At 39.4% G+C, this 26,481-nt stretch overlaps 2 long non-coding RNA genes across 2 annotated transcripts in view; both read left to right on the forward strand.

The window, feature by feature from the left end:
- The window catches only part of LOC128102219 (uncharacterized), a 230,957-nt gene that overhangs the window by 33,992 nt on the left and 170,484 nt on the right, over positions 1 to 26,481 (forward strand). The window lies entirely within an intron of this gene.
- LOC128102220 (uncharacterized) overlaps positions 1 to 26,481 on the forward strand; it is a 69,444-nt gene that overhangs the window by 30,713 nt on the left and 12,250 nt on the right. The window contains exon 2 of the long non-coding RNA XR_008215356.1: positions 24,795 to 24,973. This is a non-coding gene — a long non-coding RNA (uncharacterized LOC128102220). The remainder of the gene's footprint in view (positions 1 to 24,794; positions 24,974 to 26,481) is intronic.

Consider the following 26,481-nt stretch of genomic DNA (forward strand, 5'->3'; position numbering starts at 1 on the left):
AAAGTTGGATAAAGCACAGGGACAAATAGCCAAAGAACGGAAACACATGAACTATGAACCAATGGCTGAGGGGTCCCCAACTGGATCAGGCCCTCTGAATGGGTGAGACAGTTGATTGGCTTGATCTGTTTGGGAGGCATCCAGGCAGTGGGACCGGGTCCTGTGCTCATTGCATGAATTAGCTGTTTATCATGGTCTCTTATTCCTTGTTCTCCCTCTCTGTTCTTGATCCAGCTGGGATTTCCCGCTCCCCTAAGCTCTCTTTCCCTCGATCTTTGCCCTTCATTACCCCCACTCACGTCATCATACCACAAGGGCACTTGCTCAGCTATGTTCATATCAGCATTGTTGTAATAGCCAGAACCTGGAAACAACCTAGATGCCCTTCAACTGAAGAATGGATAAATAAAATGTGGTACATATACACAATGGAGCACTACTCCAGCAGAGAAAAACAATGACATCATGAGGTTTGCAGGCAAATGGATGGATCTGGAAAAAAAATCATCCTGAGTGAGGTAACCCAGACTCAAAAAGACAAGCATGGTATGTACTCACTCATAGGAGGATACTAGATGTAAAACAAAGATGACTAGACTGCTACTCACAACTCCAGGGAGGCTACCTAGAAAACAGGACCCCAAGAAAGACACAGGGATGGCCCAATGACAGAGAAATGGATGAGGTCTACATGAATATTTTTATTTTTAAAGAGTAGGTACTTATTGAATCATTCATAGTGTTTTCCCCCAAATTAGCAGCTTTTCTTCTTTGTATTCAGTTAGAACACTCTTGGCTTATTGACTTCTGTATATTCTAAATGACACAATGTCTTACTTAGAAAGCACTCTATTGATTTTTACTGAGTGAAATAGTTTTAAACCTTAGGATATATTATTATTTTAGAATTTAAGTGTAGAAATTGTCACTGTATGAACATTTAGTGCAACTAAATAGTATTTTAACTGAGGTTCAAGATAAACTGGTATTTACACAAGAAATCAGTAATTGAGAGATAAATATATTATTTCTACCTTGATTTTTTTCCTCATCCATACTGAAAATTTGTTAAACAAGAAGCATTGAATTCTGTCCCAAGATAAATACTTCTTCCCCAAATAAGAACAACTCCAAGCTAAAACCCTGAACTAAAAACCTTAAACTACTTTCAAAATGGGAACAAGTCTTGGTTTTCTTTTTTACTTATTCAAGTCCAACTGAATTAGATTCTATGTGAAGATGTCAAATTTTTCCAAGTATAAAATATTTTAGGTGGCTATAAAGCAATAAGGTAGCAAATGAAAAATGAGACCAAAATGAATTTTTATATAAAATGTCTTCCCATCAGTTATGCTAGCTGATAACTTGAAAACAGTGTTTCAGGTATTATATGATTTAGTTTCAAGTATGTGGCAATAAATTCAGGTCTAGCACCATCCTTCATTCATATAAAATATTGAACACAGCATATCATTTTACAATGATATGTAGTGTACAATGTAGAAAGCAAAATGACAATCCACGCTAATACCTCCTGACCCTGGTGCTCTGACAAAGCTACTGTTTAACTGGTTTATTGACAGTATAGATTATTAGAGGTTAGAGTAGTTTACAAAAGATGGCAGCTCCACTTCTTTAGTAAGAGTTTAACTGGATGCTCTTGAAAGCTTTCGTCCACACTGCTCAAAACATTGCTAATAGGTCACCTTCTGTCTAAACACTTACGTGATGACTTCTTATTTGCAAGAACTTTGGATCCTAATTAGTATTCATTAATTATTCTTACAAAAAATTCTAGCATATTTAGGTCACTTAAAAAAGGAGAAACTACAGTTAGGGAAGTATGATTAACCCAAGAAGTGGCATTAGATAATTTTCTCTCCAACCTTCAGCTGTGTCCTTGCGATGACTAACTTACATCTTGGGCTAGGGGCCTGCTCTATTTGGCTTCTTCAGGACCACTTGATTTAGGGCAAGATGCATGACCTCCATTTGTTTTTGTGCTTACATAATTATAAATAAAAATCTCACTGCCTTTCACTTTTTTTTTTAATTTAAAGAAAGGTTGATCAAATGCATATATTATTTTGGTTTTCCAGGAAAAGTCTATGGATACCAAATATAATTAAATGCTTTTTTTTTAGTTAGTGCAAACACTTTGAAGATAGGGTTTTATTTCATGCTTAGGGATATTGTATTTTCGTAGAAACCCTAAATCTTTGAATTCTCTTCATATGTTTCTCTGGAATATTTAGCAACTGAAATCTCCTTCATTTAAAGTGTCATGCACAACAGATGGTGCCCCTAAAAAGACTAGTTTCATATTCAAGCTATTTTACAATAAAGCGGTGTCCTTGAAATGTAAGTAAACTTAACACTTTTGAATACTAAACAGAAAGCCAATAGTACTGGGTGACTAGGAGTAAGATGATAAATAGCAATTCTTGCATTTTGTTTATTTCATTGTCGCTAATATCAGACTTATACAGGGAACATTTGGTTATGTAAGTTCATCCACAACCTACACAATTTGAAACTGAACAGAACCTTCCTGTGTGACTTTTTAAGGTAGATTTGTCTTGGTAATCCTGTGGGGATCTCTCTTCATTCTTGAATGCATTGTCCATACCTGCATTCAAACTCTTAGCTTTCTATGACCTTTATTGCATCCAATTCAGAGCTTGTATTTTGCTTGTCTGTGGGGCACTGTCTGGAATAGCTGAAGTTATAATACCTTTCCATTTGATCATGATATTTCTATCACATTTTGCCATCTCAATGGCTGTATGAATACCGGACAGTAGTAGCTTCAAATACAGTTAAGTCTAGTACTAAGAAATGGGAGAATTTATATATTTTATACAGGTTTGCTGTAGTGGGGCTAGGCAAACATCGATATTTTTAACATGTTTCTTCTTTTCAAACGTTATGGTGATATTTGCCCCTGCAGTTTCCACACTGGTCTTATATTATTTGCTTCAGACTCTCTCTTAGAATGCTCATCACTGCTTTCCCTTTATCTCTAATCAAGCTCCTATAGGGCAAGAAAACAAGAGAGAAACGAACCAAAAAAAAAAAAAAAAAAGAAAATAGGAGATTTTCTTGCTGTTTCAACCACATTACTTAGCAGGGATCAATGGCAAAATATTATAAAGGAGATTTGTTGGAAGAATTGTGTAATAATTAATTTGATATGTCAACGTAGACCAGTGGTTCTCAACTTTCCTAATGCTGTGACCCTTTAATACAGTTCCTCATGATGTGGTGACTCCAACCATAACATTGTTTCATTGCTACTTCATAACTTTAATTTTGCTACTGTTATGAATCATAATCTGATATATAACTCCAAGGGGGTTGTGACCCACAGGTTGAGAACCACTGACTTAGAGGCTGGTTTTGAATAAGATTAACATTTTAATAAAATTAAACAAGACCAATGTCTCACCATTTCCTATAATGGAATGGGATGTATCAACTTTCCATCCCTTGAAGGCGCTGAGAGAAAAGAAAAAAAAAGGAAAAGGAGGATGGAAGAAAAAAGGAAGGAAGGAGGAAGGAAAGAGGATGGAAGGAGGAAGGAAGGAGGAAGGAAAGAGGATAGAAGGAGGAAGGAAAGAGGATGGAAGGAGGAAGGAAAGAGGATGGAAGGAGGAAGGAAGGAGGAAGGGAGGAGGAAGGAAGGAAGATGGAAGGAGGAAGGAAAAAGTATGGAAGGAAGAAGGAAGGAGGAAGGGAGGAGGAAGGGAGGAGGATGGAAGGAGGAAGAAAAGAGGAAGGAAGGAGGAAGGAAGAACATGTAAAAACAACTTAGCTGCAGAGACAGAATTCCCCAGCAGATATCGTTGGACTCTATACACTCAGGTATATGAGCTCACACTTCAGGATTTGGTCCTGCCAGCCACCACAATCACGTGAGCAAACACCTTACAAAGAAATTTCTTTCCATAATACACATATACTGTTCATCTCATCTGTTATGTTTCTGTGGAGGCCCCTGAAGAGTCCAAATCAATTCCTAGTTCAATACAGGATGCGATAGACAAGGAAGCATAGAAAGTAGAGGAGCATGAAGAATGTGCTGAAGACTGTGAGTTCCTCTCTGTCTACAAGCAAACAGCTGGGCAATTCTCAGAGTCCCCTGAGGTCTTGCAGCATCTCCAGTACCAAAATAAAGGTATTCAGCTAGATAAACTCAATATTCTTTCTGTCTTTAACAATGACTACATCCATTGTTTCATTCTCTTGGTCTAGAAAAAGATCCTAGTTTCTCTGACACATCTTATTCTGTTCTTATGGTGTTAAGAATTAGGGAAAAACATACAAAGTGGGGGCACTTGTCATATATAGCGAAAGTTTATTGATAGTTAATTAACACAAAAGAGCAAGGATCATTTATCTCCCATTATATTTAATAAAAAATCAAAATATTTAATCCATTCACAAAATGATCACATTATTACTATGAACAATATCTTTCCATGTTAGGTGTTTTTTTCTGTTAGTGCTATGAATGAAGAGTTTAATAATTCCAGAAGAAAAATGACAAGTCAACCTTCAAGGTTAATGTCTCCCAGCGATATGAGTTGAGACTGCCTGAAGCATCAACCGCGGTGATGGAGATGTGGGTGTAGTTACAGCTGGAGCCGTGCCTCCAGCACGCCCTGCTCCCTATCACAAGCTTCACTGAGTGGTTCTGTAGATGACTTCTCCCTCTGCTTCTCCTCCCAACTTCCTTACGGATCTTGCTCTTTAAAATTCCCTAGAATTAATTTATCTCAGATAGTGTGTTCTCATTTACTCCTGAATATTTGCAATGAGACAGAAACGGGATGCTTTAAAGGACTATGTGCACTTTTAGCCCACATATCAGTCACTGTCATCGATGTCACCACACTTACTGTCATTGTAAGTTCTTCTTCATGCTTGTTATGTGCAATTTCTAGGTGCCAAGTAGTTTATGCAGTTTATGAGCATTTAAAGACCAGAGAGAGTTAAATGAAGGATCTTATACAGAAAAACCACATGTTCAGATTAGTGGAGTATTACTTTATCACTTTTGTTATCGTAATTGTGAAAGCATGCATCCCAAGCTAACTCAAAATACCAAACATAAGGCATAGAAGCCATTGGTGCAGTTTTAAATTGATTAGATTTTATATTTCTAAATAATGTTAGTCCTATGCTGTGTGCTTGTCTGTTCCTCCCTCCCTCCCTTCCTCCCTCCTTCCCTCCCTCCCTTCTTCCTTCTTCCCTCCCTTTTCTTTCTGTTCTCAGAATTGAACACAGGGACTTATGTACAATAAGTAATGCTCTACCACTAACCTTTGTCCCTAGCTGTAGTTGAAGTTTTCCTGTGTCCCAGTCTGCTGGCAGTTGGGACAAATCTCTCCCACTTGCATCCCCCAAGTAAACACACAGAGATTCATATTACTTATAAACTGTATGGCCGTGGCAGGCTTCTTGCTATCTGTTCTTATATCTTAATTAGCTCATTTTTATTAATCTGTAAGTTGCCATATGGCTTGTGGCTTACCAGTATCTTACATCATGCTTCTCCTCGTGGCGGCTGGCAGCGTCTCCTGACTCAGCCTTCTTCCACCCAGCATTCTCCTCTCTCCTTGTCTCGCCTACACTATCCTTCCTGCCTGGCTACTGGCCAATCAGCATTTTATTTATCAATCAATCATAGCAACATCTATTCACAGCATACAGGACATCCCACAGCACATAGCCCTCCTGCTTTTTACATTAAGTTGCCTGGGCTAGCCTTGAACATACGCTAAACAGGTCTTAAACTTGAGATCCTTCCACTCCAGCTTCCTGAGAACTGGGAATATAGGCTTGTACCTCAAGACCAAGTTATTGGGTTTTTTTTTTAGTTTTTTTTGTATATTAATCTTTCATCTACTTAATTATTCCTGCATTTGTATCTTTCTGATACTAACATTTAATTTGCATATTCCTTTCGTTTGAGAAATATTTTTCTTGCCTAAATGTTTAAACTTTCTTGTTATATTGTTGCTTATAATGTGTGGTTGTATTTTAATATCCACTAGGGCAGCTTTTGTCTTTAAGCATTTTTTATTTGTTGCCATAACTATGCATGTTGCTTGATACTCCACATTGTTTTCTAGTTTCTACTTTTTGACTCCATCCTCTTCTCTACACTCTCTCCTTATCCTCTCTTCATTTTCCTTGTCATTTCCTCTTCATCCTCCTCCCTTTTCATTTACCTTTTTGCATAAGAAATAAATTTTGTTATAATTTTCATTTTGTTTGTAATTATTTTCTAATTTTATATTATTTTAATATTTTATTGTATTGTGGTACGAGCCATCAAAACCAGTGTGTTTTAAATAATAATTTTCAGAGATATTTCATCCTAAATTTTTATGATTTTTCTAGGTAGAAAATACATTACTACTGCATTAATACTCCACTAATAGATAACTAATGCAACATATATGTATGACTTAAGTATGCATCTGAATAGTCATTTAATAAATATAGTTTTTAGTACTAATTTTTTGGTTCCTGCAAAGGCTTGGTCCATTCATTTACTTTTTGGTATGTTAAGAGTGTTCATAAAAATATTCATCTCTTTATTTTGTGTGTGTGAATGTACTTGTCACATGTACATGTTGTAGTCAGAAGACGACTTGGGTGAGCTAGCTCCCTTCTTGACCACATGGATCTCCAGGATTAAATTCTGGTCTTAAGGCTCAGTGCCAAATGTCTTTACCTGCTGCGAATCTCACCAGTCCATTTTCATAGTAATTTTCTTGAGAATTAAATGAAGTCAATTCATGCATTAACAGCTACATGACGTTTTGTGAATTTGCCTCTGTTGCATTTCTAATGATTGCTGGCAAAACAAAGAAAATCTATTGGTTTTCTTGATTTATAATTTATTTAGCCTATTTGTAAATTGTTATAATGAGTTCAACCTTGTTCTAATTAGCTCCCTATTATTTTCTGATTGTTCAGCTATCATATACAAATTACACAAAATTCATATGTGCTTTTCAGGATTCAGTGTTTCTAAAATAACCTTTGCTGTCTTGCTTCACTGTCCAGTGTGGTGGAATTAACTAGTGGTTCAAAATAGAAATGGCTGTATCAGTCATGGTGCTTCTTTTTAAATGGGCATTTGCAAAATAATCACAGTCAGTTATTAATAGAACATTTAATGTTGCCAAGAATCCACATTCAAAGCTTTCACATTCCTTCCCTTGTCTCCAACAGAATACAACCATTTTTAATATATATATTCTCCCTTTCAGTCTGCCCCAAATCACTAACTTGGCTCTGAGATGTTTTTAAATGTCTTAATACTTATTCAGAATTAATTCTACTCTTGAGTTTTAAACTCATAAAAAGAAGCTTCGTGTTCTCTCACTGTCTCTCACCTGTGGCATGTTTCAGTGCTCTCCTCAAAATGTTCACCTTTCCTCCTGTGGGTGGAAGCATACAGATTATCTTCAGATGAAAAGGGTATTGCTCATTTGATGTGGGATGTCTTTCTGTGTTCTGTGACTAATTGTTGCTCTGATTGGTTGATAAATAAAGTTGCATTGGCCTATGGCAGGGCAGGTTAAGGTTAGGCGTACATTCCAACTGGATAGAGAGGAGAAGAAAAGCGAGTAGGGAGATGCTGCCAGTAGAAGCAAGATGTGAAAGTACTGGTAAGCCACGAAGCCGTGTGGCCATGCATAGATTAATTGAAATGGGCTGAGTTAAGTTGTAAGAGCTAGCTAGAGAGAAGCCTGAGCCAAGAGGCCATATAATTTGCAATTAATATTAAGCCTCTGAGTGATTATTATATAAGTGGCTGCGGGACCGCAGGGCCAGGCGGGACCGGAGATACTTATGGCTATACTCGTTATCCTTCCCCAGTGGGTTAAGCTCATGTGGACAGTCTTAAGACACAGAGTCTAACACATAAATTGATGATTACTGTGGGTACAATTGAACAAATAAGCCAACAGTGGAACACGTTAGGCTTTGGCCAGGATACTGTTTTGAGTTCAGTACCCTCTCTAAATGGCATAACTGACATTACTATGATAGAAGTGACTCCATTTGTGTAAAGGTTGACTGCTACTAAAACTGAAGAGAAAGCCAAAGGGAGCCAATTAGTTCCCTTCTACATCTTATCAATAGTCACCTCTGTGATTTAGACTTTGCTATCTTGTGTGTTTTTGTCTCTATTCTGCAATTCTCTACATTGTCCCCACCCTTCTCAAGTTGCTCTACTACAGGCTGGAATTAAAGTTGCTGTTTCTAAACTTATGCCACAGGGAAGACACTTTTCCTCTAACTTTTTGATAGGGGCTGGCAATCTTTTATATGGAGGTCTCCCTGTCTTCAACATGTTTTCCCAGTTGGTTAGAAGATAATGCTGGGGCCTAGAGAGATGGTCCAGAGGATAAGGAAGATACTGCTTTTGCAGAGAATCCAGGTTCAATTCCCAGAACACACATGGTGGCTCACGACCATCTGTAACTTCAGTCCCAGTGGGCCCAATACCCTTTTCTGACCTCCACGGGCACCAGGCATGCATGTGGCACACATACATACATGCAGGCAAAACTCTCACACGTGAAACAAAATGAACAAGTCTGATAAAAAATTTAAAAGAAAGATGAAGCTGTGTGATACTGTGGAACTAATTCCTCTAGGAATTTAAGAGATTTCTGTTCTTCAGCTGTGACTCTCTGCTTCTTACTGGTTTGTCAATCTTTGGCAAAAGTAAGCCAGAGCAGTAACAGAGATATGAGGACGTTATAGAGGATGACCTGAGAAAATCAAAGGCAGAGGGTGTAGTGCACTTAAGCACCACTGAGGATGAGCTGACTCCTTAGTAACAACAGACTTATCTTCTAACTAGCTGGCAAAGTGGTTGGAGAAAGGGAGACCTTCAGAAAAGAGGAACAGCTCCCATCCAGGAGGAAGGGAAGACAGCATAAATATCTTCCCTAGGGGACTGAGTTTAATAGAGCAAGACTGAGTAAAGTAACCAATGGACAGACACGCAGAGTTGAGGGTCTAGCTTATCCTATAGTACTGTATTACATCTTTTGTATCAAGAGAGAGTCAAGGAATACACTCTGTTTAAATTTCTTCTTTCTTTTTTCTCCTTTGGTTCTGGGGATGGAGTAGGTAGATCCTCTATTGCTGAACTACATTTTAAAAATTTTATTTTTTCTGAGATGTTTTCTTAAATTATCATTTCTTTCCATCTGTAGTATTTCTGGCTATTTCTTCATCTACCCAGCCTCCTTTTAGAACATCAGGGTAATTTTTAAAATAGGAAAACTTACATTCTGATTTAGTCAGAGTTTTTCTCATACAATAATCATCATCTTCTTTTTTTTCCTTTATCACTAAAATTTGAATTTGGAAAGTACTATTAGAGTTAGTCAAAACATGTTCATGTGCTGGACTTCCAAAGTGTATCCTATCAGGAAAGTCCCATCATCCATTCTGGGTGGTGCATTGAGATTCTCAGCTCCATGAAGCTTTAGGTCACTTCTGCCCCTTCCTGTCCACTTTTGGAGCACTGACCCAGGTATGAACTCAGGACGTACTTCAACTATGTCCTGGCTGATTGCAACTATTCTCATGGATTTAACAACTACCTCTGAGAGGACTTGGAATGATTAATTTTCTATGGGAGATAAAATCAAAACATCATTTAGAGTGGATTAAATTCAATATAGTCTAGAAGTAAACGACTGCATTTGTTGTATCTAAGCTGTTGTTCTCATGTAAGTTAACTTATAATTGAATATATCTGTTAGAGGGGGAGTTTGTAATTGGAACATGAATACTGTTCTTTATTGGAGCACCTATAGCCACAGATAAACTAAAGAAAAATATATGCACTCTAATCTTTCTGCTTCATGAGTCTCTGGTTGAAATTGTAACCTGTGGCTGGAATACCTGTCAGCACATCTATCTGTCCTGGTGACATCTAAAACAATAGAAACTATGCCGCAAGGAGCACCTACCTCTTTAATAATTTATAGCGTGGCACTAAATAAATAAAAGAGCAAAATGGAAAAGCATTCCAAGCTCTCTTCTCTCTGGACTTTTATTTCTGGGGCATACACATTAGTGAAAGTATGCTTCTTAAAAAATAATCATTACTGAAGATATGTGCTTGCATTTTCAGCTTTACCTTGGCAGAATGGCAGAGACGTTGGAGCACAAATATTCTAGTTACCATAGGCATGAAATTGGAAAGAAACCTGATACATTCCTAGTAATTTCATACAACGTTCATAGACTTATTTCAATCAGCATTACTTGGCTACATGAACCCTTTGTTTTGTGGTGGGAAGAATAGCTTCACTTATTATTTATTTCTACTCTAATTCATTTTGTCCATAGCAGGCTGATAACTGCCTTTCTCTGAGCTGACACTCAATCTCTTAGACAGTGTGGGCCGCATGGTGTCTGCTGCAGCTGTTCTCTGTGCCACAGCAGTGCCCACACAGCCATAGCAGCATAGATAATGAGCAGAGCTGCGCTTCCTGAAGACTTTATTTACAGATGTGAAAGTGTCAATTGCTTTAATTTGCACGCCATTAAATACTCTCTTCCTCCTGACTTTAAAAAATGATATGTAAATGTAAAAAAATCACTTAGGCTCTCAAGTCATAATTAGGCTGTGGTTTTGGGCCAGTGTAGTTTGCCAAATCCTAGTCCAAACCATTGATCATTAATTCTTATCCATCTTTCTCTCTGGTCTTTTCTCTCTCTTCCTCAATCATACACACACACACACACACACACACACACACACACACACACACACATATGTATACACACACACACACACACACACACACACATATATATATATATATATATTTGTTGGTTTATCTTTGCAACTGAAAAAGATGGCCATTCATTATTTTATTCATTCTTCCTCCACAAATGCAACTATAAACTTGTAGTATAAAAGAAATAACATATAAGTATGGTAATTGTCACTAATATCATTATTAAGATGTTATATTGTTAAACTTTCATACTTAAATATCAATTATAAAGGTCAAATGCAAGGTTAAATCATGTATTCTATAATAAGGTTTCGTTACGTGCTTGCGTATAAATAAGGCTGCCTTAACCAATTAATAAACAACCAGTATTGTGAGTTTAAGTTTTCTTCTACCAGTTGTTAATCACAGCAATTAGTTAATCATAAGATCTCATCAGCACTTAGAAATAATGATTTAGACTCCTCGAATCTTTATTAGATTAGGTCAATACTTGATGGAGGCAAATTTCCAATAACCTCGTTTACCACAAATAACCATCCAATTAATTTTGAACTGATTTTAAACATAAATTGAAGTTGAGGGTCAAGCATGTAGCTCAATGGTCAAGCATTTTCTTAGAATATGAGGCCCTGGTTCCACCCTCAGCACCATGAAAATGAATGAACGAATAATTAGTAAATGAAAGCATATCTAAAAATTCATTGATACTGTTTTCATTGAGATATGGGAACGGTGTGCTCTCTAGGGACATGCAGGGCTTGCTTCATTACTCGCTTGTAATCCAACACTATGCAACAAAAGTGACACAGTGAGATTTCAAGTCTAAATGAGAAAGAGTCTCACAGTTTCTGACTCTCTAAGAACACTTACTTTGAGGGACACTGACACTACAGAGTAAGAAGTTCAACTCCTTTGGGTTTGCCATACTGGCAGACCCAAATGTGGGATTTGCATAACAGGTTAATTGAAAGTAAGTACATCGATGTCCATTTGAGTTTATCTATCTTGGCTGCTAAGTCCAGTTGGGCTCTCACATGACAGCAGCTGGCAGGCCCTGCCTATCACAGCATCAGAAGTTCAAGGAAAAATTGCCTAGATGGACCATTCCTGAGTTTCTAACTCACAAAATTATGAGCAGATAAAATGGTGTTTTAGCTGTCACATTTAGGGATTTTCTGTTGTGACAGTCACTAAAATGGAATTCTTAAAGCAGCGGTGGAGCTAATGTATGTCTCTTTTTCAGGATTGCTGCCTCAGTTGGAATTTCAGTTCTGTCATCTATACCTGTCTGAACTCAGCAAATTAACCAATACCTCTAAGCACTATTTCACTCATTTTGAGACTGAGCTAATATCTGGAGTCATAAAGTTGTGTAAGAATTAAAATCCATAGACTTGTGGAGTGCCTGGTACATAGTGAGCACTCTACACATATTAGCTATGACTTGAAACGTGTGTACAAGTTGAACTTCATAGGCCTGGGACCTGTACACAGGGCTCCATGTTTGGCTTTGTGCTCTGCTGTTGTCATTTTGAAATATTATAAATAATATTTGCACAAGTACCTTTACATTTTTGTTTGCAACTAGGCTCTGTAAATTAGGTCTATAATTCCACTTTATGTGTGTGTGTACACATACCCATGCAGCTTGGGGTTGGGGATTTAGCTCAGTGGTAGAGCACTTGCCTAGCAAGAGCAAGGTCCTGGGTTTGGTCCTCAACTCTGAAAAATAAAAAAGACAAAGTAACATACCCATGCAGCTATAACATAGTAAACAGTATTCTTCCTTCTTAGAATTTTCCTAACTATCACACAATTGTTTCCAAAAATTAAATGCAATCAAGAAGACTGGCCGAGTGGGGTATTCTCTCATTTTCTTGGGTCAGCCATTCTGAAATGGCTTCCTTTGGTAGGTAGATTTAGGTCCTCTTATGAGGTTATCTAAATATTAATAGGGACTTCAGTCATCCAAAGGCTTGACTGGGCTTGGTGATCTGTTAGCAAACTCACTCATGTGATTGCTACCAGAAAATCCCAACTCCTTCTTGTGTAGACTTCTTAGAACAGGACAGCTGGCCTTCTCCAAGATGCTTCCTTGGACATCCACATATCTCTATGGCCTCTTCTAGACAGTACACACTGACCCAGTGCTCACAGTTCTGTGATTGTGAGAGAGAACTCCATGGCCATATGAGTGCTGGTAGCATGGTAGCAAGAAGCCCAGGGGCCATTTTTGCAGAGTGGCCACCATACAAGTTGTCTTAGAATTTCTATTACTGTGATAAAAGACTGTGACCGAAAAGCCACTTGTGGAGGAAGGGGGTTATTTCAGCTTACAATTCCACATTACACTCCATCACTGAGGGATTTTAATTGTACTGAAATGTGATTTTACTTGTATGTTAAAAAATAAAGTTGCCTGGGGGTCAGAGCTAATAGCAAGCCATAGTAGAAGCTGGGCAGTGGTGGTGCATGCCTTTAATCCCAGCTCTTGGGAGGCAGAGCTAGGCGGATCTCTGTGTGTTCAAGGATACAGACAGCATGGAGACATATGCCTTTAATCTCAATACCAACCATAGAAGACCTGGAAGTCTGTACAGACAGGCAGTGACGAGGAGGTCATGTGGTTGGGTTTAAAACCAATGAGAAGGCAGACTAGAAAGTCTACAAAAAAGACAAACAGACAGGAAGTAGCTCTCTTGCTGAAGAGGACAATAGCAGCAGTGAAGGGTAAGGTTTTTAGCTCTGACCTCTTGGGCTTTTATCTCTGCATTGGCTCTGTGTTTCTTATTTAACAAGACCGTTCATCTATAGGAAGTCAGGACAAAACCTCAAATAGGGTTAGAATCCAGAAGCAGGAGCTGGTGAAGAGGTCATGAAGGAGTGCCACTTACTGGCCTTTTGGGGGTGAGGACATATTCAGCCTGTCTTATTATAGTACCCAGGACCACCAGTCCAGAGCAACACTACCCACAATGAGCTTGCTATCCCATATCCGTCATCAACTGTCCACAGGCCGATTTGTGGGAGCATTTTCTCAACTGAGTTTCTATCTTCCAGCATGACTCCAGCCTGTGTTTTAGTATAAAAACTAGCCCGCACACACTTTTAGAGATCTCTGAGTTTTCATAAAACATTTTGGTATTTGTTTTAGCAGACTTCCCTTTTAAAAGTTGGTGTGTAAAAGTTGACACAAAATTATTTAGACCTTTGGAGGTAAATTATAAGAAAAAATTTAAATATTTGTGTCAGTGTTCATGAATGTGTGAGGGTGGATGTGTATGAATACAAAGACTGGAAGACAACTTGGATATCATTTTCAGAATATGATTTACCTTCTTTGAGGCAGAGTCTATTTTGGGCCCAAAGCTCACAATTATCCTAGACTAGGTGGTCACAGGTCCTCAGGAATCTTCCCATCTCTGCTTCCTTGGAACTGGAATTTCAAGCAAGGGCTACCACACATAACATTTCTATATGTGTTCTGAAATTAAAAAGCAGGTCCTTATGCTTCCAAGGCAAACACATTACTGACTGAACTACCTTTCCGACCCTTACAAAAAAATTATGAGTGTATATGTGTGTGTACATGCACATGCATGCAGGTGCACATGCCCGTATGCACATATGAACATGGAAGCCAGAATTTGATGTTGAGTGCCTTTCTCTACTGCTCTCCATTTTATTTAAATATCTTATATTTATTTTTTATACTAATTGATTGATCATTGATTGTGTGAGATATGGCAGGTGTGTGGAGGGTGGAGGACAATTTTCAGGAATTGTTTCTATTCTTCCCTCATGTGGGTTTCAGGTTTTAAACTCATTATCAAGCATGGCAGCCTGGAACCTTACCTGCTGAGCCAACTCACCTTATTTTTTTGAGACAAGGCTTCTCAGTGAACCTGGTGTTCACCAATGTAGAAAGACTAGCCAGAAAGCTTCTGAGATTCCCCTGCCCCCACTTGCATAGCAGTGGGTTTATGGATGTGCACCACCACATCCGGTTTTTTATGAGGGCTCTGGGGACCCAAACTAAGGTTCTCAGGCTTACACAGAAAGCATTGACCAGAGTATATTTTCCCATCCTCTGAGAAAAAGTTTTTAAATGAAGAAAATGACTGTCTTCATTTCCTGTATTCTTAAGTATGACACTCATTAGACAACCAATGGATTTATGAATTCTTTAATTCTACAAATAATGAGCTGTGACTCGTGCTAAATTGTAAGTATTGGGTACATTCCCCTAGAATTGGTATCAAATCAGACTAAACATACATTTCCTCAAGAAGTTATCAGTTCTTTATGATGAAAACATTAACAATCCTTTCTTCTAACTTTAAAAAATATGATGTGGATGGTCACCCGATTTCATAAAGAAAAAAAAACCCTTCCTTCTTGCATCTAATCATAGCTATTGCCCATCATCAACGTTTCTCTACACATCTTTCCCCCCTTCTTCCTCTCTTTGGCCTCTGGAGGATTATTCTTTAAAGTTCTTTGAGATCAGTGGTTCTGGATTCCACATAAGTGACATCTTATTGTTTTCCTACCCTTGGCTTATTTCACTTAGTGCAATGATCTCTAGTTTTATGCATGTCATTATAAATAATAGGATTTTATCATTTTTATGGCCAAATAATGGTCCAGTGTGTGTAGTGAATTTTTTAAATCCATTATCAGTTGATAGGTATTTCTTATGTTTGTTTCATGGCTATTGAGAGAGAATAGAGCTGCAATAAACACTGGCATGTCTCTTTGACAGATTCCACATCCTTTGGTTGTACATCCCTGTAGTGAGATTACTGGAATATATGATAGTTCTATTTTTAAGTTTGTGGAGAGCCTCCATCCTATTTTTCATAATGGCTATGCTAATTTGTATTACTACCAATGATATAGAACTTCTTATGAAGGATCTACTGCACACCCCCCAGTGTGCACAAGACAGGCCTTATTTTAGGGAATAGTTCATAGCAGACTTGAAAGGGACAATATTTTAGCAGCAAGTCTGGCAATCAGATACTTTCCCCTTTAAAAAAACAGAACATAACTGTTAACTCCATGGCCTTGGGTAAGAGACATAAGCAATTTGAAACTCCTTTAATAGGTAAAACAATATTAAAATTGTGGGTTTGTTGCAAAGTTTAAATGTACAACCTAATAATCCCCCCTACAAATATTGTAGTTCCCTCCTAAAAACATTCCAGTTCCCCATTAAGAGATGCAGAAATGTGTTTCTAGGGGCTGGGATGCAAGGAATTAGAGAGCAGTGGGAGTACAAGCCTTTATTAGCAACAGACAACAGCCTAGACACTCTCTTTCTAGTCAGACAATACTTGGTTATAAAATAGTTTCCCAAGAGGGATATTGTCCTTTTGACCTAAAACATCTTGCTCTTAAGTGGCTGCTTTGGGACAGTTTCTTTGATACAGCAATATACTGTGTCGAATCCCATGCAAGAATTGACTCAAGATTAACCAGAGGGATAATTGAATTTTCATCCTGGCTCCACTGTTGACTATCCCCTTGCCTCCGGTCTTCCCACCTGCTAATCTATCCTGGACTCTGCCCCAGCTTAACCTTCCCAGGGCAGTACTTAGATGTGCTCCATTCCCAGATATAAACTCTTTAGATGGCTTGTGTTATGTGTGAGAGCAACGTTAAACTATTTAACAAATAATTAAATGTTTTCAGCAGTCTGCTTTCTTAAAGAAAATTTCCCTGAAGATGTCACGTATCCCTATTTTGCCTCTAATCTTTAAAATGGAGCTTTTACAACTTTTATTTATAGAAAATAACTTCATTCTCAGATTGACAAATTTTCAATTTCTTTGTATGTGGATGAGTTTTTCCCAGCTTGTATGTTGCATTTAAATCTTGCTTGTTTTTAATTTTAATCTTGTTCTTTGACAGTTTCATACATGTATATAATGTATTGACTACTCTCTCTCACCTTTTTTTGTTTCCCTTCTATTGGTATCAACTCCTCCCCTCATCCCTAGCAGTCACTTTCCCCCACAATTCATGACTTTTGGTTCTGCTTGGTGACCCATTGGTTTAATGAGGGCTGTCAGTGTGAGCACTGGATTGGAGCTCTGCATTTTGAGCTCGGTGGTATCACCAGTGAATACAAAACCAACAGCAATGACTCCTCTCCCTGAATCTCCCCCGAGAAAGTACTTCAGCAGTGAGGGGCCTCCCCATTCCCAGCCCTTCCTTGATCCACATCTAACTGAGGATGACCAGATGCAGATGCACTGCAGACATCCCCGGCTGCTGTGAGTTCCTCATTCAATGACTGTGTCTTGCCCGCCCGGAAGATGGTCTAGCAGCCCTTGTGCTTATTCTGCTCCTTAGATTCATTCTGCCTTTTCTCTCCCAAGCCTTAGAGGGGATTGCATAGAAGTCTTGTTTAGGGAGATGGAGTTGTTTTTTTCTAAAGCACCTTCTATTACCCATTTCCTTATCATCTCTGCCCCAACCTAATTGTAAGCTCTCCCTAAATAGTTTCAGTGCAGACTTCCCTATCACTACATGATACACGCGTATCATGACACAGCCCAGTTGTAACTGATGTACACAAATAAGTGTAAAACAGAACTCAGCACAAGTGTAGCTCAAATGCCAGGTGTATTAGTTACATTTCTATTGCCATGATAAAAATCATATCACAATCAAGGCAACTTAGAGAAGATATTTGGGCTTGCAATTCCAGAGGGCTAGAGTCCATGATGGTGGAGTGGAGGCAGCAGGCGGCAGACATGCGGCTAGAGCAGCAAGCTGAGGGCTCACGTCTTAAAACTGTAACACAAGCAGAGAGAGTGAACTAGCAATGGCGCAAGTCTTTAAACTCTCAAAGCCTGCCCCAAGCAGAGAGAGTGAACTAGCAATGGCACAAGTCTTTAAACTCTCAAAGCCTGTCCCAAGTGGCAAGGCCACACCTCCCAAACTGTCCAGACAAGTCACCAAATGGGCACAAGTGTTCAAGTCCCTAAGACTATGGACATTCAAACCACCATACAAGGGTAAGAGGAAAGGAAAGAAACCTCTTTAGGTCATGTGTCTTCAGAAAAGATTTCTATGGTAGTCAGTGTTAGAAAGGGGCCTTAAAAATAATGTAGAATTTTTAAAGAACTGAGAGACTAGTTTTGGTGGAGGGGTTAGCGTATGAAGTAAATGAAACTGTGGATGGCACAGGGTGCCCTCAGAGGGATTCAGTTTGGACAAAGAGTGAAATACAAATGAAACATTTTATGGTACTTTGTAGATCAGATCCTGATTATAGAGGATGTCATAAACGTCAAGCTAAGTCATTTGAAGTTTAACTAGATTTCAAAAGCATTAGGCTAGCATAAGAGTGAGAGATAAAATGGAGGATATGTTGCAGAAGAGAGAGGAGTTGGAAGGATTTCATTATGAGACCATTGGAGTCATTGGAAGAATTTAGTGAGGGCTTATTTTATAATCATTCTGGCAGGAATGAAAATATTCTCAAGAGACACTCTGGCCCTCCCTTCAGCTATCAGATGATAGACCCCAAGAAATTAGAATTTCCCTAGCTCTCATTCCGAGTTAAGAGAAAGACTGAGGTCTGATGCCAGTTAGAAGGGAGCTTATCTCCCAGAGAGAACAGCTCTGTCTGTCTATCAGGAGACACTAGAGCTCAGAGAATAGTAATTGGTGGGACCACACCGGGAACAAGATTGCCTAGTGATGCATACATTTGCCTTCTGTTTAAAGCCAGTCCGAACACTGGGGCCCTGGAATGCAAACCCGAGGGATCTCTGGGCACACTGATGACAAAACCATTTCAAACCATGGGGGGATGGTTGAAAAGATGAACTTCATACTCAGAGGGCCTATTGTGTGCTATGACACAGTTCTTGGGTCCATTGCTTGGATCACTCTTGACCCCCCGCTGTCACTTCAAGCTCACTCTGCACTCCCCTTGACTACTTGGTGCTCGGGATTTTATCTGGAAGAATTCAGGTGACACATACAGACTACAGTGTAGAAGATAGGCAGCCATTCTTGCTTCTTTAGAGGAAAGCACATTCTCAAGGGGTGAGAATTGGATAAGGGCCAAAGGGATTATGGTTCTGATTTACATTTTAGGCAAGCTTTATATTACCTCTAAAATCTCTAAAACAGAGAACTTCTGAAGGGTGTTTGCAGTCCAGGTGACTGACAGATGCATTTGAATCTACTCTTCAAAGACTAGCAAATGTATGTCTTTATCCTTTGTCAAGAAGTCTGCTAGACAGACATTTTGTAAGGGTTAGAGCTCCTACAACCTGGTTTACAATTAAACCAATTGTTAGTTAATGATTAATGATTTTCCAGGAAGGTCAGGATGTCACAATTCCTCCCAAGACCATGTGTGTGACTCAAGTCACATTACTCTGAGCAGCAATTTGTCTCCCAGTGTTCCAGTTTTTGGCTTTATGAGCTGATTATGATGGAGGGGTACAGCTGAAATGTCTTCAAGTCCTGAAAATATCTAAATAAGATGTAACATGAATTGCTAAATGGTCTTATGAATAAAAAACCCAGAGCCAGATATTGGGGTGAAAGCTGAAAGATCAGAGGGATAAAACAAGCCAGCCACAAGTTCTTACCACTAGGAAATCCTCAGCCCAACAGAGGGCTACTTCCTGTATACTCATGTCTATATACCTTTCTGTGCCCAGACACATCACTTCCTCTCTCTGCCCAGCTCTATCACTTCCTGTCTGCCTGTACAGACCTCCTGGTTAACTAGTGCTGGGATTAAAGGCATGTGCCACCACACCTGGCTCTGTTCCCAGTGTGGCCTTGAACTCACAGAGATCCAGATGAATCTCTGCCTCCTGAATGCTAGGATTAAAGACATGGGCTACCACTGCCTGACCTCTATGTTTAATATAGTGGCTGGCTTTGTCCTTTGATCCCCAGGCAAGCTTTTTGTTAGAGCACAAATAAAATATCACCACAATAAGTACCAAACACCAACCGGCTGAAAGACTGGACCAGTTCCTTTAATTCTGGGCCTCAATTTTCTCATTTATTAAATGGGTTCAAAACATGTGAATTAAATGTGTTTTGAAAAGAAATAGTACTCACAGCAAGATTAACAGTTGACATACACCTCTATAAGGAAACACAGATTAAGGAGAGGAAAGTACATACAAGGATACAGAGCCTTAAAAATTAAAGATCTGATCACCCAAACAAAACTGCGTTTTTTTTTTTTGTTGTTGTTGTTTGTTTGGTTTTTTTTGTTTTTGAGACAGGGTTTCTCTGTGTAGTTTTGGTGCCTGTCCTGGAGCTCACTCTGTAGACCAGGCTGGCCGTGAACTCACAGAGATCCGCCTGGCTCTGCTTTCCAAGTGCTGGGATTAAAGGCGTGTGCCACTGCCACCCAGCAAAACTGCATTTTTATAGAGAGTTTCCAGAAATGTTGGAAGGCAGGAAGGAGTGATCTGATGCTTGTAAAATGGGGAAACTGTGCCGCATTTTAGATTGTTCTTGGCCTCCTGGGCAAAGGCAGGACCACTTTGAAACAGGTGGTTTATGACCTATTGGAGGAAGGAAGGTCAGAGAACTCTTTTATGAGAATGCTTCAGGGAAGACAGGCAGAGAGCATCAGAATGACCTACTTGCTTCCGTGGTTTCAAGAGTTCCTTCAGCCAGAAATATCCAGATGAGAAGGTTCTGTGGTTGAGGGATCATGTTCTGAGAAACATCTGAACTTATAGAATGACACCCAGTGCATAGAAACTCACAGGAACTCATTTGCTCTCACAATTGTGGGGGAAAAAATGAAAGGCAAAGTAGTAAGAGTTTGCTGTAGGGCAGTGCAATGCATTAAGAAAAGGGATAAGAAGCTGGGTGGTGGTGGCGCACGCCTTTAATCCCAGTACGTGGGAGGCAGAGCGTGAGATCCAGGACAGGCTCCAAAGCTACATAGAGAAACCCTGTCTTGAACCCCCCCCCAAAAAAAAACAAAAAAAAAAAAAGAAAAGAAAAGGGATAAGAGAACTTATATGGCTTGGGATGTAGCTTAATGATGGAACACTTGACTTGTGTGGTTGATGTTCCAGCACTACACACACATACATACACACACACACACACACACACACACACACACACACCCCTCCACCTTACTCCCAAACCCGCTTATGCACATATAGGCACACCCACCATGCCCATGTAAAAATACCCTACCCCAACACATTTACTCACACTGCACTTGCCCCCCATACACACACCTACTGCACACACACACACACACACACACACACACACACACACACACACAGTCTCATAAAAGTTCAGTAACTTCATGGTGTCTTGCTTATCATATTAACCACATGGTAAGTATATATTTTGATTTAATTATTCCTAAATATTTTTGGTTTTAAAACTTTTTTGTGTATAACTGAAAACAATGCTTCGTCTTCAATAGACATTACGAATTGATGGAAGCACCTAAGGTTTCCCAGAAGAAAGGAACCGCCTTTATCAAATGTTTGCCTTGGTGAAGTCTGATATGCATTTCACAATATTATCTCCCAACAATTGCATCAGCTAGGCCTTTTATGACTAATGTTAAGATTACAGAATTACAGCTCCAATGTGATTCAGACGTTCTTCATTCCCTGCCTGGAATTAGGATTCAACAAAAATGATAAAAGAGTCTTTAAAATATTGGAAATAGAAGAATATGCATATCAGTATTGTTCCCTGTTTGTAGTAGTAAGATTCATGAAACTAAAGTACGCAGAGGAGGAAAACGTAACTGTAGACAAAAGAACTGCAGCCAAAACATATAAAAGGAAGGACAAAAAACTTACAAACCAGAAAAATTTCCAAAGTAGTCATATAAAAATTGATCTTTCTGATTCTATCAACAAATACTAAGAAATACAGGCGTGTGCCAGAGATATTGCCTTTTAGTGCCAGATCATGCTAATAAAACAGATATTGCAGTGAAACAATCTCCATAAACTTTTTGGGTTCACAGTACACATAAGTTTGTGTTCACACTGTACTATAGTCTAGTAAGGGCATAGTAGTACTCACTCTAAAACACCAACATACATGCTTTTTCATTTATTATTATTATTATTATTCTCTCATACAACACATCCTGACCACAGTTTCCCCTTCCCCTCACCTCCAATCCCTGTCCCCTCCTCCACTCCTCTTCTATTTCCCTTCAGAAAAGAGCAGTATTCACAGGGATACCAACCAAACATGGCATAACAAGATGCAATAAGACTAGGCACAAACCTTCATATCAAGGCTGGGCAAGGTAACCTAGTAGGAAGAAGAGGGTCCCAAGAACAGACAAAAATTCCTTAGACACCCTTGCCCCTCTGTTAGGAGTCCCACAAAAATGTCAAGCTAACAACTATAACATATATGCAGAGGACCTAGTATAGACACATGCAGGTTCCTTAACTGTTGCTTCAGCCTCTGTGAGCCCCTATGAGCCCTGCTTATTGGATTCTGTGGACCACGTTCTTCTGGTGTTCTTGACCTCTCTGGCTCCTCCAATTCTTCACCCTCCTCCTCAGGACTCTGAGCTCTGTCTAATATTTGGCTGGGGGATTCTGCATCTGTACCTATCAGTTGCTAGATGAAGTCTCTCTGATGATGATTATGCTAGACTCCAGTCCCAGCATATCCTGCAGACATGTCAAAGTGTAGGCAAAGGTTTTGTGGATAGGTTGGTGTCCCAACCCCTCCACTTGAGGCCTTGCCTGGTTACAGAGGAATGTCAGTTCAGGCTCTGTATCCTCCATTACTAGGAGTCTTCGCTAGGGTCACCCGGTAGAGTTCATGGAATTATACTAGGAAATTTCCATTCTACCTCATCCCGAGATGCCTGCCTCCCCAAACCAGTTCTTCCTATTATTCTTCCTCCCTACCCCCACCTGGTCCCAAGAGACCTAGGATAGAACCAAACATGACTGGCAAAAAAAAAACTCAATGAAACGATTCCTAATGATATTCTGTTATACTTACAGACTGGAATCTAGCCCAATTATCATGAGAGAGGCTTCATCTACCAAATGATGGAATCAGATGCAGAGACCCACAGCCAAACATTAGGCAGAGCTTAGCGTACTCCTCAGAAGACGGGGAGGAAGGATTGTAGGAGCCAGAAGGGGTGAGGACTCCAGGAGAACACAACCGATAGACTCAACTAAGCAAGGCTCATAGGGGCTCACCAATACTGAAGCAACATTCAGGTAGCCTGTTTGGATCTGAGCTAGGTCCTCTGCATGTATGTTATGGTTGTGCAGCTTGGTTCTCTTATGGGAATCTTAACAGTGTGAGTGGGGGTTGTTTTTGACTCTTCGGCCTGCATGTGGGGCCCTTTTCTCCCTACTGAGCTGCCTCATCCAGCCTTGATATGAAGGTATGTGCCTTCATAAGACTTTATTGTAACTTAAGCCATGTTTGGTTGATATCCCTGGGAGGCCTGCCCTTTTCTGAAGGGAAACAGAGGAGGAGTGGATCTGGGGGAGAAGGGAGGTCAGGAGGAGGGACTGGGAGAAGAGGAGGGAGGGGAAAATGCAGGCAGGATGTAATATATGAAAGAAGAATACATTTTAAAAAAAGGAATAAAAAAGAACACATTTTAGTAAGCAAAACCAATTTTGTAAAATATAAATCCACTACAAACACAATCAAAATAAATAAAATAACTTGGAAAAATAGGAGTGAAACTTGTCTAGTTGAAATTTAAGTTCAATTCTAATAATACTTAAAGAAGAATATGTAAGGATATTCTTTATCATAGTTATAAAACCCTCATAATTAGAAGTGAAGTTGATAAAATGACAAAGTAAGCTTGCATTAGTTTATAATTTAAAGGTACAAAACTGTTTTTACAAATAAGATATAAACTTCAGCTGGGAGGTGGTGATGCATGGCCTTACTACCAGCACTTAGGGCAGAAGCAGGTGGATCTCTGAATTCTAGGCCAGCCTGGTCTACAGAGTGAGTTCCAGAATAGCCAGGACTACACAGAGAAACCCTGTCTCAAAACAACAATGGCAACACTAAAAAGATGTAAATTTAAATAGTTTCATAAATAAATTTTAATAATTTGACTATACAAAGTTATAAAATTATCATGGAAATATAAAATAATTGTTGCACAATGTTAAACTACACCAATAATAAATCTTAAGCAGGGAATATACTTGCAGTAGACATAATGAGCTGATGATTTCTTTGATTTATAAGGTACTTGTACAAATCAATAATAAAAAATGTATTTCAGCAGAAAACTTAGTACAGGACATGTAATAGTCTTAGGAGAAAAGCATCAAAACAGAACAGCCAAGGCCACTTACAGTATAATCATAAGCTACATCCTAGTCACAAAGAAACTAGTCAAAACAATTAAAATACAGTATTGTCACCTATAATTATTTATCCTGCAAAATTTAAATGGTTGCAAGGTTTGATCATAAGCATGTGCTGAATGCAGCATGTGTTTATAAGTGACAAAACTTGAGGGTAGATGAGTATGGAAGAATGGATACAGGAAAACATAATCAGATCCTGTTTTATCTGCCACAACTAAGGATCACAGAGCAACAGACTTTATCGTCTTTCATGTATGGTAGTTAGAAGTCTGAGAACAAGAGATCAGCACAATTAGGGGCTGTGAGGGATAATTTGTCCATGTGTTTGATGGTTTTCTGGCCGTCCTTGTCATTGCTTAGCTTGTGGATGTATTTTTCTCATTTCTACCTTCATCTTCATCTAGTACTGTCCCTGTTCTCATGTCTGCATCTGTGTTTAAATGTCTTCTTTTATAAGGACTCAGCTGTACTAGAGTATGCTCACCCAAATGACCTGATCTTAACTTGGTAATTTGTTGAGATTCCATGTCTAAACAGATTCTTGTTCATACGTGGTGGATGTTAGGACATCAACTTCATCTGAGGGAGGGGTCATTGTTATTGTCTGAACATGACATATTCTCCACAGGTTCACATACTGAGTGTTTGGTTTTTCCTGTGCACTGTCCTGGAAACTTCAGGAGGTGGACTTGGATGGAGAGAGCAGTTGTGTGGAAGTGGGGTTTGATGTGTCTTATCTCTCCTTCTGCTTCATCAATGACACAAGGTGAACAATTGCTTCTCATGAGATTCCCACTAAAACAACAGGTAGGCTTTGACTGAAGCCTTTGAAACAATGAACCAAAGCATGTTTTCATTGCCTTAAATTGATTTTCTCAGGTATCTGTCACAGTGACAAGAAGGTGGACTAACACACTGTTCAACCCACGACAACTGGTAACATTTAACAATTTGTTTTGGTGCTGCCTTGCTGAGGTAGGAGGAAGCAGACATTCTCTCACAGATGTTAAAAATATCACAGGTCTTACCATTTAGAAGGCAATTGAGTCATATCTATGGAACTTCCATGAAGTGTTTATGAAACTTCAAATGTACATACTCTTTGTTCAGGTAACCGGATCCCCAGGAAACTTTTTAACTGTTATATATGCAAGACATGTGCTTATTGCAACATTATTTGTAAGAGAAAAACCAATAATTATGTGCATCAATTGAAGAAATGATAGGTTTATTAGTCATGCTATCCCAGAGCATAAAACACTATGAAACATTTTTTTTCTCTTCCTGACATTGAACCTAGGGCTTTATGGATGCTAGGCAACCACTATGCCATGGAGCTGTGCCTCCAGCCTATCTAACTCACTCAAAGAAATGAAGTAGGTTTCTACTTACTCATTAGGAAATACTCCAAAATGTATTAAGCAAGATTGTAAGGGATGGAAAAATTTATTTGGATGCTTGTTTTGGTGGGAAGAAAAACAGAGCTAATTGTACTAGATACATGAATTACTTCTTTGAAAAATGTATGAGAAACTGGGTTTCATCTGGTGATGGAAAAGTGCTGTGGGATATTCTGTATGGCAAATGTGTTGCTAATTAGTCAATAAATAAAACACTGATTGGCCATTGGCTAGGTAGGAAGTGTAGGCGGGACAAGGAGGAGAATAAAGCTGGCAAGTGGAAGGCTGAGTCAGAGAGACACTGCCAGCTGCCATGATGGTAAGCCACGAGCCATGTGGCAAGGTATAGATTAATGGAAATGGATTAATTTAAGCTGTAAGAACAGTTAGCAAGAAGCCTGCCACGGCCATACAGTTTGTAACCAATATAAGTCTCTGTGTTTACTTGGTCGGGTCTGAGTGGCAGTGGGACTGGCAGATGAGAGAGATTTGCCCTGACCGTGGGCCAGGCAGGAAAAATCTAGTTACAGAAAAGGGATTTTTTTAATTTTTATTTTGCAATACAATTCAGTTCTACATATCAGCCACGGATTCCCTTGTTCTCCCCCCTCCCGCCCCCCTCACCTTCCCCCAAGCCTGTCCCCCATTCCCATCTCCTCCAGGGCAAAGCCTTCCCCTCGGACTGAGATCAACTTGGTAGACTCAGTCCAGGTAGGTCCAGTCCCCTCCTCCCAGGCCGAGCCAAGCGATCCTGCATAGGCCCCAGGTTTCAAACAGCCGACTCATGCAATGAGCACAGGACCCAGTCCCACTGCCTGGATGCCTCCCAAACAGATCAAGCCAATCAACTGTCTCACCCATTCAGAGGGCCTGATCCAGTGGGAACCCCTCAGCCATTGGTTCATAGTTCAGGTG

This window comes from Peromyscus californicus, unplaced genomic scaffold, assembly GCF_007827085.1.
Source record: "Peromyscus californicus insignis strain IS unplaced genomic scaffold, ASM782708v3 Scaffold_7__1_contigs__length_154581171, whole genome shotgun sequence".
In the NCBI taxonomy this organism is placed as follows: Eukaryota; Metazoa; Chordata; class Mammalia; order Rodentia; family Cricetidae; genus Peromyscus; species Peromyscus californicus.